We start from the raw sequence: 19,499 nt of genomic DNA, 5'->3' as shown, positions 1-19,499 counted from the left end.
AAGCCATATATTTTTAAAGTGAACGTTTCCTTCCGAAGACGCCTAAAATCGCAAAATCCGTACCAGAATAAGAAAAAAAATATAAATTTGACTGTAAAACGAAAGTGCTGCATATAGCCTTACGCAGAATAAAACAAGGAAAAATATTGGTGTATCACATTTTGCGATACGTTTATCGGTTCGCTCGTAATTAAAGCGTTATATTCGAGTGTCCATAATAAAAATCCTATAGTAAGAGGAGTCATCAGGAACCTAATCTAATCAGTTTAAACAAATAAAAATAAAATAAAAACAATTGATGTATACATAACATAATAATGTAACATATATAGCGGTATTACTACGAAGAACAATATCCAGTAGGGACGAACTCCGATGCAGAGGCGCTGAGTCGAGCAGGTTGAGCCGTGAGCTGTATTACTGCGTGAGCTAAGACCGCAGAGACCAGAGTGACACCTGAGTCGCTTTGCTCAACGCTCAGGCTAGAGTCGAGACGGTGGGGTGAGCGTTGAGCGGGCGAGTTCCGAGGGTGGGGGGAGCGGTGAACTCACCCACTCCGAGACAAATTGTCCGTTCCCTTGCGAGCAGGTTGTTGCAAGTAGTTCCTATGTTATCCGCTAGGTGGCTCTCTGTCCTGTTGCTCGCATCAACTGCCCAGAGGGCAGGACGTGCGACTGAAACGATCGCCGACAGAGTGCGATGCGAAGTTAAGCTGCGCCAGACACTGCACGCGGCAGACGACGCACAGAGACGGCACGGCATATGTGAAACACAAAATCCAATGGGGCACTGCACAATGCAGGCAGCCAAGGTAGAAGCAGGGCAGAGGCCGGCGCTGGCTGTGTTGTGTGGCGTGCACTGTGCTCTGACCAGCAGAGGCTCTGCTGATATGCTCCGTCTCTCTCTCTCTCTCTCTCTCTCTCTCTCTCTCTCTCTGCTGTGGGAAACGTTTGGAGCTACCGTTCTTTTTTACTGAATCACTGATTGTTCACTCCTTTGAAAGATTCAACTCTATGAATTAGTTCAAGAGCGGATCCACCATCTCTAGTTTATATGTCAATAGTGGTAAAATATTCAGATGTGATTTAGAAATTTTTAGGAAATTGTTATCTGTTATTTCTAACTCCCACGCACACACACACATACACCCACACACGCACACACACACACACACACACACACACACACACACACACACACACACACAGGAAGTGGAAGACTTTTGGGAAGACATGGAAGAAATAACAAGTAAAGTACGAGAAAGACATGTTCAAATTTTATTAGAAGACTTCAAAAATGGTTCAAATGGCTCTGAGCACTATGGGACTCAACTTCTCAGGTTATTAGTCCCCTAAAACTTAGAACTAGTTAAACCTAACTAACCTAAGGACATCACACACATCCGTACACGAGGCAGGATTCGAACCTGCAACTGTAGCGGTCTCGCGGTTCCAGACTGCAGCGCCTAGAACCGCACGGCCACTTCGGCCGGCTAGAAGACTTCAACGCACTACTAGTCAAAGAGAAGGAGTACAAGCAGAACAAATGCCCATACACAGCACACAAACGCACCAACAAGAATGGGGAACAACTCATACTTTACTGTCAAATATACAACGAGCGCATCAGTAAATTGTCCTGTAAATGATATCATCACTTGAGAACCTAAGGAAATTAATTTTAAATGCCAGATACAAACTTAATATTGTATATTACCTCGAAACGCATCGAATGTTAACTTCTGTTAATAACTTGAAGAGGGACTTTGGGTCTGAAGAATACCCCTGTCCCCCACCCCAAATAAAAGCTTTAAAAATAAATTTTTTATACGCCCTGTATAGTCTGGGATATACAGAGTGGTTATGATAGGCTGTTGACACAAAAGTGTACTTATGGTATACAGTTAAGGCATGTGTCACTGAATTTAAGTATAGTACACTATGATATCAAAAGTAGCCGGACACCCGCAAAAACACACGTTTTTCATATTAGGTGCATTGTGCTGCCACATACTGCCAGACACTCCATATAAGCGACCTCAGTAGTCATTAGACATTGTGAGAGAGGAGAATGGGGACCCTGCGGAACTCACAGACTTCGAACGTGGTCAGGCGATTGAGTGTCACTTGTGTCACACGTCTGTACGCGAGATTTCCACATTCCTAAACATCTCTAGGTCCACTGTTTCCGATGTGATACGGAAGTGGAAACGTGAAGGAATGCGTACAATATAAAAGATACAGGCCGGCCTCGTCTGTTGACTGACATAGACCGCCGACAGTTGAAGAGGCTCGTAATGAGTAATAGGCAGACATCTATCTAGACAATCACACAGGAATTCCAAATTGCATCAGGATCCTCTGCGAGTATTATGACAGTTAGGCGAGAGGTGAGAAAACTTGGGTTTCATGGTCGAGCGGCTGCTCATAAGCCACACATCGCGCCGGTAAATGCCAAACGACACCTCGCTTGGTGTAAGGAGCGTAAACGTTGGACGATTGAACAGTGGAAAGACGTTGTGTGGAGTGACGAATCACGGTACACAATATGGCGATCCGATGGCAGGGTGTGGGTATGGCGAATGCCCAGTGAACGTCATCTGCCAGCGTGTGTAGTGCCAACAGTAAAATTCGGAGGCGGTGGCATTATGGTGTGGTATTGTTTTTCATGGAGGGGGCTTGCACCCCTTGTTGTTTTGCGTGGCACTATAACAGCACAGGCTTACGTTGATGTTTTAAGCACGTTCTTGTTTCCCACTGTTGAAGAGCAATTTGGGGATGGCTATTGCATCTTTCAACACGATTGAGCACCTGTTCATAATGCACGGCCTGTGGCGGAGTGGTTACACGACAATAACATCTCTGTAATACATCGGCCGTACAAAGTTCTGATCTGAATCCTATGGAACACCTTTCGCATGTCTTGGAACGCCGACTTCGTGCCAGGCCTCACCGACCGACGTCGATACCTCTCGTCAGTGCAGCTCTCCATGAAGTATGGGCTGTCGTTCCCCAAGAAACCTTCCAGCACCTGATTGAACGTATGCCTGCGAGAGTGGAAGCTGTCATAAAGGTTAAGAGTGGGCCAACACCATATTGAATTCCAGCATTACCGATGGAGGGCGCCACGAACTTGCAAGTAATATTCAGCCACGTCACTTTTGATCACATAGTGTTTGTTGTACATTTACACTCTCCTTAAAGATTTTGGTCTTATATAAATTTTGGTAATAACGCAGATATATATTTATTAACATACCTCACATGACGCTATTGGTTGTGTATGCTGGAAGCTTTGTATGTATCATATATTCTATAGCTTGTCAATGGCAAACAATGAGAACCTTTTCTATTTTTCTGTCTGTCGTTATTTCCAACTGAGAACCGCTACATGTTACTTTATTTGGGGTGTTACCGTTTCTTTTTTAGTGAAAGTAAATATTTTTCAGCCAAAAATTCATTTATGCTACAATAGTTTTTCAGAAAGAGAAATAATGAAAACCCCACTGCAGATAGCACATAAAATGCTGAAAGAAACTATGAAACGGTGTCTTCCATATCCGGTATTCTTCTCCAGTTTTTCTTAGCAATGAGGGAAATAAGAGGCGCTACACCTTCCGAAAGACAGTTATCCTTAATCACAGATTGCTTTATAATTCCTGAGCATAATCTAAGTTCAAATACGAGCGGCGCTCAATAAGTAATGATACATCTTTTATAAGTAGACTGGTTGTATTCTGGATTGCTGTACACCATATTATTTCCCACTCTTTCTGCTACAAAACCAACTTTTTCAACATAATCTCCGTTCAATGCGACAGCCGTACGCCACCTTACTGGGAGGGCCTGTATACCCGCATGGTACCACTCTACTGGTCGATTTCAGAGTCAACCTCTTGCTGCATCAATAATATCCCCATCATCGACCTTCTACTTCCCGCGGATTCCAACCTTCATTGGGCCAGAGATATCTTCTCTGTGGTCTTCTGTTAGGCGGTGTGGAACCCAGCGGACACACACATTTCAGTACCCCAACTAGTGTACAAGTGTGTCAGCATTACCGACAGAGACGTCCATTTGTACTCACCGTGCTTTTGTTACTGCCAAGTCTCCGTAGACATTCTGCAAGCGCCTTTGAATATCTGCGATGCTCTGGTTTATATTCTAAGTTCAAGTACGTATAATAAACGTCCTTCAGAGGGGAAAACTTCGGTCCACAAATCAAAAAGCACCTCTCGATCAAAACTCAGCTTCACCTTTTCGCGCATTATTTTCTGGCAACCTTGGATGAAAGGCAAGAGGAATTCTTTGATTTCCAGGAATCGTTTGACAGTTCCACGGTTCAGGCTGCTAATGAAGGTCCGAGCGCGCGGGATAGGTTCTTAGCTATATGAGTGGCCCGAAGACCTTGGAACTTTCACGAAAAGTTGGTAATAATAAAGGTGAGTGGTCGACTTTGGTTTATTAGGAGAGTTCTAGGAAAGTCTACCTGTGCAATACGTTCTTGACTGCTGCTCGAATGTTTGGGATCCCTATCAGGTCAGTTTAACGGAAAATATCGAAGCAGTTTAGGGGTGAACTGATAAATTTGTTACCAGCAGATGTAATCAACACAAGAGTGTTACGGAGATGCTACTTCAACTCGAATGGAAATCCCTGGAGAGAAGAAGAAGTTGTTTGTCCTAACACCATATAGTGAGTATAGAGAACAGACAGTTGCGACAGACTGCAGAACTGTCCTACTGGGAAAAACGTACATCCTACGTAAGAACCACGACAGAAATCAGAGCTCGTACGGAAGAATATAGACTATCGTTTTTCCCTTGCTCCATTTTCGATTAGTACAAGAAAGGAAATGACTAGTACTAGATACTCTGAGCCATGTCCACACTTGTCCACACTTGTAGTGTATGTTTGTTTATGTAGATTATTTCGTCTTTCTAAGCGATATCGCACGAGCTGCCGCACCTACATCGTGGACACCTTCCACCAGCAGGCATGAGTCAATGGAATGGAATGTTTTGCGGAATCTGTTGACCTGAAACCAATTGAGCATGTTTGGGACCAGCTAAAACTTGCAATGTGTCTTTGCAGGAATCCTCATACTCTGGATGACGTCAGGAGGGCCGCCGTCTAGAAGTGGGACAGACTTCGACAACAAAGTCATGGGACCTTGTGGACAGCGTATCAAGTGAAGTGCAAGCATGTTACAATGCACGAGACGAAGCAACACGGTGTTTAACCTTACGCAGCAGCATGTTTTCATTTCACAGATATGCCACGGTGTGCTCTTTCGTACAGACTGTCGTTTTTTGGTTATTGTTTATTTTATAGTAAACTTCTTTTTAGTTTCACAAGAAATTTTTCTTTCTTTCTCTCACTCCATTCAATCAAAACCCTCACACGTCTGCAGATATGCAAGCTATGTAAAACGCCTTTTAAGCAGTGCTGGGACCTCATTAAATGACGTATTGTTTTTGAATTAACTATATTAATTAAAAAGATACAGCTATCAGCTTCGGTTATTCGTATGGATCTGTAACAATTCCTACTGCTGGTATAGCAGATCTCACAATGGAACTGTCCAATCTGATATATCAAAAGCTGTATTGACTTTTTTTATGTACAGGAATAATACATAGAAAGAAACATAACACCAGAATTTTAGCTACTAAGATAGACTACAAGTATTTAAAAAATGTTGAAATTTAGCTAATTCCTAGCTTGCCATGTGGCTGTAGAAATCTACAACCCTGCTGTAGCTGTAGCGCACAGCGCATGCGCAACGCGGTGGGCAGATATTCTTCATTGACAGCACAGCGGTAACAGATAATGCAGTACAATGCGATAGTAATTTGTAAAAAGAATTTCAGTTTGCGTTGATTGTTTCTCTAACAAAATTATTTACAGTCACTATTTCCTCAATTTTGCAGTTCATTGAATATCCATGATAATTAGCACTTGCATTTTTATATGTTAATAATGGAGATAAAACTGATTTTATTTGTGATTTCTTGCCATATGGTTGCTAATACCATCTGTCTTTGTGCAGGCTCCAGGGTTTCACAGTGACTTGAAATCCAGCTAACGCTTTCAACACTCTGGTTATAATTGTGTACATTAATTTTTATTGTGTATTAGCTGCAACAGAAGTATTTTTTCCTAATGTAAACCTGAGGTACCCATTTGTGATTGTTCAACGTTTTCGTCGTACGCAAGTGCCGCCAACTGTTGGGCTTTACAATGAAAATATCAGCAAGTTAATGTAGCAGTACACAACAGCTCGTGACTAACAGAATACACGGATGTGGTTGGTTCGCTATATTCCAATGTATAATACTGTTATTGTTATTTTGCATGGTAACTGGTGAATGATCATTTTGCTATTTATTACGATAGAGAATATTTCAAATGTTCAAATGTGTGTGAAATCTTATGGGACTTAACTGCTGAGGTCATTAGTCCCAAAGCTTACACACTACTTAATCTAAATTATCCTAAGGACAAACACACACACCCATGCCCGACGGAGGACAGAATATTTCGTAATTAGTTATTTTAGTCCATAAAATGAAGCCAAGTGTACAACGTATGTTTTGAAAACGGGTACATATTTTTGTATAAATCTTGTTCCTAAATTCATTACAAAAATCACCTAAGAGCATTACCATATAAAGAAAAAGTTTCCTACCTCCAGAAAAAATTTAGGTCTGAAAGCGTTAATGTTTTCAACATTACAAAGGGAAAATTAAAGAATGTGGTATGCAACTGAAATCATCTACTTCTCCTGATGATCTACACATGTGTCATTAATTAGTTAACTTCCTGGACATTTATTGCAATAATATTGACATTTCATTAGAAGTTCTGGCAAGATTAGAAGATACAGGAAATAACTCTGTTCCATGAATTGCGTTTCGAATGATGATTGTTTTGCTAATGAAAATCCACAACAAAAACAGAGTACCATCTAAGCTCAGAGAGCACATGTACAGTAATAGCTTTCAGAGACAAAGAGAAGGTTGTAAATCTTTTGGTTAAACGAAATAGTGAGAAACGTCTAAAATTAAGCGTTGTGCAAAGCTAGTTTCCTTTCTCTTAAAATCTGAAAATGAATTTTATAAGTGAAACAAAGATTTACACGAAGTAAAAACCATGCACCAACTCGGAAACTGGTGAAAGAAAAACTATTCGAAGGTTTTAGAACTGCTCGTGAGAATCAATGCACTGTTACCGAGAGAGATCTGTGAGACTGGGCGCTCTGAGATGCAAGTAGGATGGACATTACTGATTTCCCTGTTAAACAGATTCAGGAAATCATACGGAGAAGGAAGTCGCAAAATTGCGAAGTGCGAAGTTTACCTAAGGTAAACGTATAGAAGAGATGTCACTAATAGGCACTACCATAGAGAAATCCGTACCTGACGTGAAGACGAAGTTTCTTGTTATCCTATAAGAGCTGCATCTGAAGCCAATCTGTCAGGTCTCGTGCAAACCGCACATCATCATTTCGCACTAAAAAAGACACAGTCGCTTATTCAGTCTTTGAATGCTATGTCACTTTCATATACAACAATACCGTGATAAATATCAGTGGATTACCGTTTCCGTAACTTTATCTCTGTCTTCAGAATATCAAGGCAAATTAGTACGAAAAATTTAAAAAAACGACTGAAGGACACTTTACTCGTAAATTTCTAGTGACTGACGTTGCAAAATCAGGAGTTCTGGGAGAGGACAATTTTCTGTGTTACACCTGAAACGTCTTCTTACCATCTGTAAAGAATAACTCGTGGCTTTTGTTGGACTCTTGGGCTGCACATAACGACACCTCAGTCTATAGGAGAAGAGGAAAAGACTATTAATGTAATTCGGATTCCACCGCGAACTAAGAGTGATTCAGCCTCTCAGTGTAAATTAATTTCAGATAGTTTTCGGACAGTATAGCTTCCTGTAGGTTTTTGTCATTTCATATATATCAGTGCAACAGTATTATTAATCTTCAGTCTTTTCTGCATTACCAGTTTTGCGCCGGCCTGTGTGGCCGAGCGGTTCTAGGCGCTTCAGTGTGGAACCGCGCTGCTGCTACGGTCGCGGGTTCGAATCCTGTCTCGGCATGGATGTGTGTGATGTCCTTAGGTTAGTTAGGTTTAAGTAGTTCTAAGTGTAGGGGACTGATGACCTCAGACGTTAAGTCCCATAGTGCTCAGAGCAGTTTGAACCATTTTGAACCAGTTTTGCTTATGAATTTGACTAAGTTTGCCTGGTACGCAGTACAATATACAGAAAAACGGACGCGACCATTTCTTACTCTTTGCCAGTTCTGTTTAAATAACACTAGCAATTACTGCGAAATGTCTGCATGCATTAATTTTTGTTTTATCAGATGTGCCTAGTGTAAGGAAAATGTGTAATAGACGCTTTGCATTTTTGTGACGACTACAAGGAATAAACTAGAAACTCTTTCAGTGTTAGCAAAATATACATTATTCATAAACTGTCATAATTACGGTGCTACAGAAATTGTTCTAAAATATTTAATGTTAACAGTTTACAGTCCCGGCCTTGATTTTTCATTCCTCTGCTAGCCACTTGTGTAATAATTATATATGCAACAGTTTAGCTGTCGATATGAACTACAAGTTATTCAGAAAATCACTGGAGATATTTTTAGTATGTTTTAAGCGTTAAAATTTCACTCGTGTGCACTTTGGACTTGGCGCTACGCGGCGCCATGTGCATGTCAAACGGCAAGTTCAGTGCCCTCAGCTGAATAGCAGAGGTGTGATTGGTCAACTGAAACTGAGGCTAGTTGACGTCATAAAGCCCAGCTAGACATTGGAGGTAAAGTCGCTATTGGCGCGAATGATGTTCTGAGACAGTGTGGGGGAATTTTGGAATCAGTTCGCGGTTTTCGAGGGTAGTAGGGAGTTGAGCTATGTTGACTTCGCTTTTGCGTTGCGCGGTCGTAGAGGATTTGGGGTCTGATCTTCGTTGGAGTCGGACGGTCTTGCGACTTAGTGGCACTTTTTCGGCAGAACTTAGAATTCTCGGACAACCTTCGAGGCCAGGGGTTGAAACAGAGTTGCTGCACAGCAGAAGTCGGCACCTACATCATCAGAACGCTGCCTACCGACGACGTGCTCCAGATTTCAGGTCTGGTACAGTATTTTGCAGCTTCGGCATTGTAGGACGTATCATTTCTATACTGAATCCCTCAGCAGCACGCTCGCTCGCTTTGCTACAAGTCCACCTTGCTTGATTCTCCATGTGATCCCATTTGAGCTCTCACTACTAATCGCGATACTGAAATATAGTCGGGAGAGTAATATTCTATTCATTAGGACCTCCAGTCATTATCGCCAATCTATTGCTCAAAATGGCTCTGAGCACTATGGGACTTAACTTCTAAGGTCATCAGTCCCCTAGAACTTAGAACTACTTAAACCTAACTAACCTAAGGACATCACACACATCCATGCCCGAGGCAGGATTCGAACCTGCGACCGTGGCGGCCGCGCGGTTCCAGACTGTAGCGCCTTTAACCGCTTGGCCACCACGGCCGGCGAATCTATTGCATCACAGCGAGTAGGAGCCCCTTGTTCTCGAGCAAACTCTCATTCTCATAATAGTTCGGTATACCCTATCCTTTAACCTATTGTTTGTGTCGATATTCATGTGCCTTTATGTTCTGATGTATAATAAATCTCATTGTAATATTTAATCCACACATAACTTCGTAGATATATGCAGAATCCCATTTCCTCTTGTTTATTATGATACAGTTCTCCTTTTTCTTTGAGTAGATTACGATTTTTATTAAATTATTGTGAATGTGCACTCCTTATTTTACCAACTAGCAGGGTCCACCTTCATTTCCTTTCGTTACCGTTGTGCATTTAATTAATTAGGTGGTAGGTAAGGAGGGGGTCAAGTGCATGTCTCGTTCTCATGCAAAATTCGCCGGAATTAAGGAGGTACAAACTCTTCTCCACCCTGGCACCTCGCAAAGTTATCTGGTCACTTGCTACATGTGTAGGTAAAACCAAGTTAGTTGTTGGATGTTTTCACCGGCCACCCGATTCCACTGTGACAATTCTAGAGTCATTCAAAGAAAGTCTACGTTCAGTAGCAAGTAAACACCCAGATCACCCAATATTTCCGAAAGAGGTGGAGCAGTGGTTAGCACACTGCACTCGCATTCGGAGGACGACGATTCAAACCCACGTCCTCCCGTCCTGATTTAGGTCTTCCGTGATTTCCCTAAATCGCTTCAGGCAAATGACTGGCTGGTTCCCTTGAAAGGGCACTGTGGATTTCCTTGGCAATCCTTCCCTAATGCGATGGGACCGATGACCTCACTGTCTGGTCCCTTCCCTAAAAATCAATCAGCCATGCAGTATTAGTTTGAGGCGATTTTAACCTAGCGAATATAGACTAGGAGTCTAGGGATTCATTGTGGGGGGTACAGACAGAAAGTCACGCGAAATACTTTTGAACACGTTTTCTGAAAACCATCTTGAGCAGCTAGCTCGGTAGTCAACACGCAATGGAAATATCTTAGACCTTGTAGCTACAAAGAGGCCGGACCTTATCGATAATGCCAGTGTACAAACGGGATTATCGATCTTGATGTGACTGTAGCACTGTTTCTGCTAGATCTAGCAGATAAGCAGTTGCTAGCGTCGTACTTAGACAGTGATTCACATCACTTAGTTCGAGTGAGATGGAAGTAGAGGAATTATGGGCAAAGTTTCAGCAGTTCATAAATCGTGGTCTGGAGATTTATGTGCCTAGAAAGTGGATAAAGGATGAAAAAGATCCACCATGCTTTAATAACGAAATTCGGAAATTACTGAGGAAGCAGAAGCTGTTGCACTCTCGTTTCAAAAGAGAAAGCATAAATGATGACAAGCAAAGGTTAGTAGAGATTCGTGCGTCTGTGGAAAGATATATGTGCGAAGCATGCAACAACTAACACCGTCGCACGTTTTCAAAAGATTCGGCGGAGAACCAGTGACAATTCTGGTCCTATGTATGATGGCTGAGCGGGTCTAGGGTTTCCATTCAGTCCCTTCTTGACCAGCCTGGTGTGGCAGTTGATTACAGCTAAACTAAAGCCGAAGTTTTAAACTTCACGTTCAATAAGTCGTTGACGCAGGAGAATCGTACAAACATACCGTCATTTGACCGTCGGACAGACTCCCTCGTGCCGCACGTAGTGGCCGCTTGGTTTGAGGCGCCATGTCACGGATTGCGCGGCCCCTTCCACCGGAAGTTGGAGTCCTCTCTCGGGCATGGATGGGTGTGTTGTTCTTAGCATAAGTTATTTTACTTTAAGTAGTGTCGAAGTCTAGGGACCGATGATCTCAGCAGTTTGGTCCTTTAGGAATTCACACACATTTGAACATTTAGACTCCCTCGTGGACGGCATAGTAGTAAGCATACCTGGCGTAGAGAAACAAGTGAAGATCTGAAACTAAATAAATCACCAGGTGCGAATGGAATACCGGTTCGATTTTACAAAGAGTACCCTATGGCATTAGCCCCTTACCTAGCCGGCATTTATCGCGAATCTCTCGCCCAGCACAAAGTCCCGAGCGATTAGAAAAAACGCAGGTGACTCTAGTATATAAAAAGGGTAAAAGAACGGACCCGCAAAGTTACAGACCCAATTTCGGTTTACTGCAGAATCCTTGAACATGTTCTCAATTCCAATATAATAAACTTTCTTGAGACTGGGAAGTTTACATCCACGAATCAGCATGGTTTCAGAATGCACCGCACGTCCAAAACTCAGCTTGCTCTTTTCTCTCATGATATACTGCAAACTATGGATGAAGGGCAACAGGCGGAGTCTATATTTCTAGATTTCCGGAAGTTGTTTGACACGGTGCCCCATTGCAGGTTGTTAATGAAAGTACGAGCGTGTGGTTTAAGTTCACAGATATATGAATGTCTTAAAGGCGTCTTAAGTAATAGAACACAGTATGTTGTCCTCGACAACCAGTGTTCATCAGGGACAATGGTACCGCAGGGAGTGCCCCAGGGAAGTGTGATAGCACCGCTGTTGTTCTTTATATACACAAATGATTTGTCAGACAGAGTGGGTAGCATTCTGCGGTTTTTCATTGATGATGCTGTAGTGTACGATAAGGCGTCGAAGTTCAGTTACTGTAGGAAGATACAAGGTGACTTAGACAAAATTTCCAGTTGGTGTCATGAATGGCAACTAGCCCTAAATGTGGAAAAAATTGTAATTTAATGAGGATGAGTAGGAAGATCAGACCAGTCATGTTCGGATACAATATTACTATCGTCCTGCTTGACACATTCCAGTCGATTGTTCCATGTCATCGTAGAATTTATGTGACAGAATATGGCCTACCCAGAATTGCGAAACTTCTAACTTCTGCACCAGAAATAAACGTTTCTCTCGGGTACATGTCGCCACCAAGAGAATAGATATCGAAATCTTTTGTAGCATCAAGAACGCTACCTGACATGTTGTACACACAACTGACTTTAATTTGGGTCCCGTTTTTTTGTGACAGTTAATGTGATATGATATCTGCACAGAATGCAGCATAAATGTTTCATAGTAATTTATCTTGACCAAGAAAGCCTGGAGCTCCTTCAGATCTTTGTGCACAAGAAGATTGCAAATACAGTGTTGATCCCGGTGTAATAGATCCCCTGGCGGTGTTTGCTCTTGTTGAAATGGGCAACCACTTTACAGCTTCCTGTCCGGACCTTGACCCAAGCATCAGCGTTTTCTTATACTTGCAGGTGTAATTATCCTTTGCCTCTAGCTTAATCACAGGGATTGTGATCAAGTTACTAATAGAAAGGTGGGGAGACTACAAAGCTATGTGAATATGTTATAAATGGAATTTTACAAATACACTCCTGGAAATGGAAAAAAGAACACATTGACACCGGTGTGTCAGACCCACCATACTTGCTCCGGACACTGCGAGAGGGCTGTACAAGCAATGATCACACGCACGGCACAGTGGACACACCAGGAACCGCGGTGTTGGCCGTCGAATGGCGCTAGCTGCGCAGCATTTGTGCACCGCCGCCGTCAGTGTCAGCCAGTTTGCCGTGGCATACGGAGCTCCATCGCAGTCTTTAACACTGGTAGCATGCCGCGACAGCGTGGACGTGAACCGTATGTGCAGTTGACGGACTTTGAGCGAGGGCGTATAGTGGGCATGCGGGAGGCCGGGTGGACGTACCGCCGAATTGCTCAACACGTGGGGAGTGAGGTCTCCACAGTACATCGATGTTGTCGCCAGTGGTCGGCGGAAGGTGCACGTGCCCGTCGACCTGGGACCGGACCGCAGCGACGCACGGATGCACGCCAAGTCCGTAGGATCCTACGCAGTGCCGTAGGGGACCGCACCGCCACTTCCCAGCAAATTAGGGACACTGTTGCTCTTGGGGTATCGGCGAGGACCATTCGCAACCGTCTCCATGAAGCTGGGCTACGCTCCCGCACACCGTTAGGCCGTCTTCCGCTCACGCCCCAACATCGTGCAGCCCGCCTCCAGTGGTGTCGCGACAGGCGTGAATGGAGGGACGAATGGAGACGTGTCGTCTTCAGCGATGAGAGTCGCTTCTGCCTTGGTGCCAATGATGGTCGTATGCGTGTTTGGCGCCGTGCAGGTGAGCGCCACAATCAGGACTGCATACGACCGAGGCACACAGGGCCAACACCCGGCATCATGGTGTGGGGAGCGATCTCCTACACTGGCCGTACACCACTGGTGATCGTCGAGGGGACACTGAATAGTGCACGGTACATCCAAACCGTCATAGAACCCATCGTTCTACCATTCCTAGACCGGCAAGGGAACTTGCTGTTCCAACAGGACAATGCACGTCCGCATCGATCCCGTGCCACCCAACGTGCTCTAGAAGGTGTAAGTCAACTACCCTGGCCAGCAAGATCTCCGGATCTGTCCCCCATTGAGCATGTTTGGGACTGGATGAAGTGTCGTCTCACGCGGTCTGCACGTCCAGCACGAACGCTGGTCCAACTGAGGCGCCAGGTGGAAATGGCATGGCAAGCCGTTCCACAGGACTACATCCAGCATCTCTACGATCGTCTCCATGGGAGAATAGCAGCCTGCATTGCTGCGAAAGGTGGATATACACTGTACTAGTGCCGACATTGTGCATGCTCTGTTGCCTGTGTCTATGTTCCTGTGGTTCTGTCAGTGTGATCATGTGATGTATCTGACCCCAGGAATGTGTCAATAAAGTTTCCCCTTCCTGGGACAATGAATTCACGGTGTTCTTATTTCAATTTCCAGGAGTGTAGATACTCGGGTATTGATACAAGAACCTCACTTAAACAATTATCGAGAAAGCACTGAGGCAGATGGTGCTTAAACTGTTCACCTTGTACAGGTTATAGAGCCGGCAGTCACAGCTCTGTAAACAATAGAAAATCACGCACAGCAAATAATGAATTAGAAGAATGACTCTGTCAAATGATGCCATGGTGGCAACACAAAGCTTAGTGTTACTTGAGTGACGGCACGAATGATTATAAGGTTCTGTTTTGGTCGTAATTTCGATCTATTATTACAATAATTATTAATGAACTTGTTGTGACGTGCGAGCAAAAGTTCTCTTAAGCGGTTTGCTTGTTGAAAACCAGTAGTCATCTTCAGACTTGTGAGGCTTCAGCACTCCAAGATGTCTCAGCGAGATGCCTGAATATATGGCCCCGAGGGCTGACTGTATCAATAGCGAAACACGCGCTGTCGCAGCATGTGGAAACCGAGGGAAGCATACACCCAACGGATCACCAATGTTTATTGTGTTTCACATGGTTATAGTACGTACTTATATGTGACGAATGCTCCACTAATGCGACACGCTTCACAAGTATTTCCAAGAACTTGAGGTTCCAAGTTTTACGGGGGAATATCATACGAGAACGTAAGCCGCTGGGGAGCGGTGTTAGCGTAACCGTACAGCAGGTCAGACGATAGGTCTACTCACACTCTATCGCGCCTAGTCAGTTTCTTTCCGTTCTTCTAATCTTCGGCCAGACAGTTTTTTCACTTAAACGTATCAAGTATCTTCGGAGAGCAACAGTAATAACAGTGGTATTAACTGCCGTACATTCGTGTCGAGCTATGATATCGAGTCTTGATGAAATGTACATTCGTTGAGTCACACATTCATGCGGCATTCGCAGTGAAGTCGTATCAGTAAAGGGATCTACCTGATCTGAATAATGTACACAGTGCTCGCGATGAGCGCGTGGTAGAGTAGAAAGCTACATTTCCTCTTTGCCCTTTTTATACTGATATTTCTTCAGTTCCCGAAGTGACGCGCTTCGCTATTTCAGCATGAAATCTGAGACATCCCAGTAAGATAACTATCTCTTTAATGTTTAAAACAAATGAATTCTTTGTTCGAAATATTGTAATTGCTCCGAAATACTTGGGCGTCACTGCTTCCTTACGAAAAACTGATTTAGACGGGAATGACGGCAGAATATGGGAAAGTACTTGTGAGTCTTTCAAAAATGGTTCAAATGGCTCTGAGCACTATGGGACTTATCATCTGAGGTCATCATTCCCCTAGAACTTAGAACTACTGAAACCTAACTAACCTAAGTAGGCCTACATAACACACATCCATGCCCGAAGCAGGATTCGAACCTGCGACCGTAGCGGTCGCGCGGTTCCAAACTGAAGCGCGTAGAACCTCTCGGCCATAGCGGCCGGCTGTGAGTTTTTCAATTGAAGAATATGAACAGAAGCTGTACCTTCTCACAACAGGAAAAAACTTGATAATTATTAAAGAAGTAAATGAAACTGTATGGTTACACAGACCTTTTCAAGGTTGAAACATGTATGAAGTATGTATTCTCACTGAAGCGAGTAACGAAAATTTGTACCAATGCTGGGATTCGAACCCGGGTTTTCTGCTCACTAGGCACATTCGCTACCCACTACTACGACCCCCTGGTACAGTGACTTGTACACCTACACGGACTACCCTAGCACTTCCCTCTTCTCAGCCCAAGTTCCCCATTCACGCCACATCCCACTTGCTACTCCCCTTAAATTCGAATAGCATTGCAGAGACTCTCCAACTGTCTAGGAATAGTACCTCAGCATCTAACGAAAATAAGGGTCCTGCCTGAAATGGCTCCAAGCACTATGGGACTTAACATCTGAGGTCATCAGTACCCTAGACTTACAACTACTTAAACCTAACTAACGTAAGGACATCACACACATCCATGCCCGAGGCAGGATTCGAACCTGTGACCGCAGCAGCAGCGCGATCCTGCCTGAAACCCAGGCCTGGAATCTGCATGTATGCTTTAAGGAAGTATGCTTTATTTTAAGACGAACTGTTCGCTTCAATGAACGTGAACGTGAACGTGCAAATGCGCCGCGTGTGTGGCCCCGCGGCGGCCGCCGTCCGCTGGCCGCCGACTGCTCCAAATCCACTTGCGCAGCAGGCAGCAGGTCGTGACGGCGCTGGAGACAAGTAACAAGCGTCTTGCAACCGATCCGCCGGCTATCGGCGTCCTTATCTGGTTTCGGCGCTGCTAAGCAGGCCACTGTGACGGATAAATAATGCGCCGATGACTGAGCGGCCGAGGAAAGGTTACCGCGGCGCTGCGCTGGACCCGGTGAAGCAGGGCCGCTCACCGACTGTCCAGCCATCCGGTCTGGCACTTAGGGTCAAGTGCCCTGACGACGTCAGCGTTGTCTGATTGTATCACAGTCGGGAAAATAAATATGTCATTTGTGGACCTGATTTAGTCTCCCGTAGTCCTATACTTACAAAATTCACTATATCGGGCATACTCGCATACGTCGTGAGAGCATTCAGCAACTGTATTAATATCTGAATACCTCTTGTATGTCGTTCAGTTTTTTACACCCAGATGCACATTGTTACTATAATGACGAGTTTCGATCTTCCTCCATCATTCCCAGATCTACGTAGCTGCGCGTGTGTTACCCGTCGTGTCTGTAACGGAACCACATATTACCGGAATACTATATTCTAATGTACTATATTCTGACATGAAGTTCAGATTTACGAACGACGGGTTGCTTACGCAACGCCATTGAGCTGAAGATAATCCAGTAAGATTAAAACTCGTCATGTTGTAAAACTTTGCAACCGGGACTAAGAAATAAACGATGTATAACAGTTTTTTTAATCCTGTGAAACTGTTCGCCAAGGTTCGTCAGCTTCGTCTTAGAAATGACTGCCAACATATTGACCATTTGTTAGAACAACATCGTCTTTGCTTACAATCATTTTAATGCTAATTACTGTTTTTGCATCATATTAACGCTATATGTTGGTCACTTTGTGCACATTCTGGTTTCAATATAATCTCATATCATTTCCAGCATGTGAATCAATTTTTACCACCCTATATTATGTTAAAATTACGAACAACTTCAGCTGGAAAGACCACATAGATAATATTGTGGGGAAGGCGAGCCAAAGTTTGCGTTTCATTGGCAGGACACTTAGAAGATGCAAGAAGTCCACTAAAGAGACAGCTTACACTACACTCGTTCGTCCTCTGTTAGAATATTGCTGCGCGGTGTGGGATCCTTACCAGGTGGGATTGACGGAGGACATCGAAAGGGTGCAAAAAAGGGCAGCTCGTTTTGTATTATCACGTAATAGGGGAGAAAGTGTGGCAGATATGATACGCGAGTTGGGATGGAAGTCATTAAAGCAAAGACGTGTTTTGTCGCGGCGAGATCTATTTACGAAATTTCAGTCACCAACTTTCTCTTCCGAATGCGAAAATATTTTGTTGAGGCCAACCTACATAGGTAGGAATGATCATCAAAATAAAATAAGAGAAATCAGAGCTCGATCAGAAAGGTTTAGGTGTTCGTTTTTCCCGCGCGCTGTTCGGGAGTGGAATGGTAGAGAGATAGTATGATTGTGGTTCGATGAACCCTCTGCCAAGCACTTAAATGTGAATTGCAGAGTAATCATGTAGATGTAGATATAAATTATTCTGTGAAGTACAGAATTTTCAAATTTTAACTGATTTTCAATTCACCCTATACGTGTAGTAATAATGAATCTAATGATTTACGTTGCATCTTTGGAGATGTAGACAACGACAAAGAATTGTGGTACAGGTATGTACGTTGCTCTGCTTTGAATCATCATGTAATGGAGAAGACACCCCATCACTATGTTTGCATGACTATCCAAGAATATGAAAAATCTAAATTTTGTTAATGGGTGAGTGTGATGTCCTTAGTGTAAGTTAGGTTAAGTAGTGTGTAAGCTTACGCACCGGTGACCTTAGCAGTTTGGTCTCATAAGATCTTACCACAAATTTCCAATTTCCAAATATTGTTACAATCGTAAAATGAAACTGATTATACATTCCATGTTATCGATTAAATACAAGGGTTGGACAAAAATATGAAAACGCAACGAGAAATAAATTTTTGAACAAAAATGCACGTGCTAGCAAAGCTTGTCGGAAGCACTGTTGTATTTGACTGCGAACAGCGCTTGTACAATGTCCTCACTACGTTGCAAAAGCCAGTCGTGGTCATAACAGTGTTTTATGTAGTTGTGGTTGCACTATGTCGGAGCTAATTGAATTCGAAGTGGGAAAATTATCGGTACTCGTGTGGTGGGTGAGTCAAGAGGCACCATATCAATGATATATACCGCAGCAGGGAAAGCGGAAAACATCATCCAATAAGTCGCAAGGTGGGCGTAGTGTGTTTTGAGTGATCTCTACAGACGGTCAGTGAAGAGGATTTGGACGGGCACTCGCGAATCCTGTTAGCATCAAACAATACGAAGGGAGCTCCATAAGCAGGGAATTGCATGGTAAGCTGGATTTCCAAAGCCACACATAAGTGATTCCAATTTCCGTAATAGGATAACGTGGAGCCGAAGCCATATTGCCTCGACTATGGAGCAATGGAAGAAAGTAATTTATTTTGATGGATTTTGCTGCACATTGTTCCCAACTTCTGGCCGAGTTTGCGTCTCAAGAGTGAAACATGGTGGGGATTCGATGATGATTTGGGCAGCCATATCGTGATACTGCATGGGCCCCATGGTTGCTCGGCAAGATGGTATTACAGTCGGGAATTATGTGACCATTTGGCTGATCAGGTCAGTGTTCTTTAACAAATGGTGATAATGTGTTCCAATACGAAAGGGTCCATGCTCACTCAGTTCGTATCGTCCAGTCCGAGAATAACTTGTCGCATGTGACTGGCCACCACAGTCACCAGATCGCTAGATTTTTAAGTCCTTGTGGTCATTCACCTCCATCGTCGTTACCGAAACTCTTCACTATTTTACAGGAAGTGTGATATAAGATTCCCTTGGAAACCATCTGGGACATGTATTTATCTGTTCCGAAACGACTGGACGTTTTTTTGAATGTCAAAGGTTTTCTACAACATATTATGAATGGTAGCGTGTTGGGTTTCAGGTGTTCCC

Source organism: Schistocerca cancellata, chromosome 4 (genome assembly GCF_023864275.1).
Source record: "Schistocerca cancellata isolate TAMUIC-IGC-003103 chromosome 4, iqSchCanc2.1, whole genome shotgun sequence".
In the NCBI taxonomy this organism is placed as follows: Eukaryota; Metazoa; Arthropoda; class Insecta; order Orthoptera; family Acrididae; genus Schistocerca; species Schistocerca cancellata.
The sequence above is the reverse complement of the archived record's forward strand: the minus strand, read 5'-3'. Positions refer to the sequence as shown.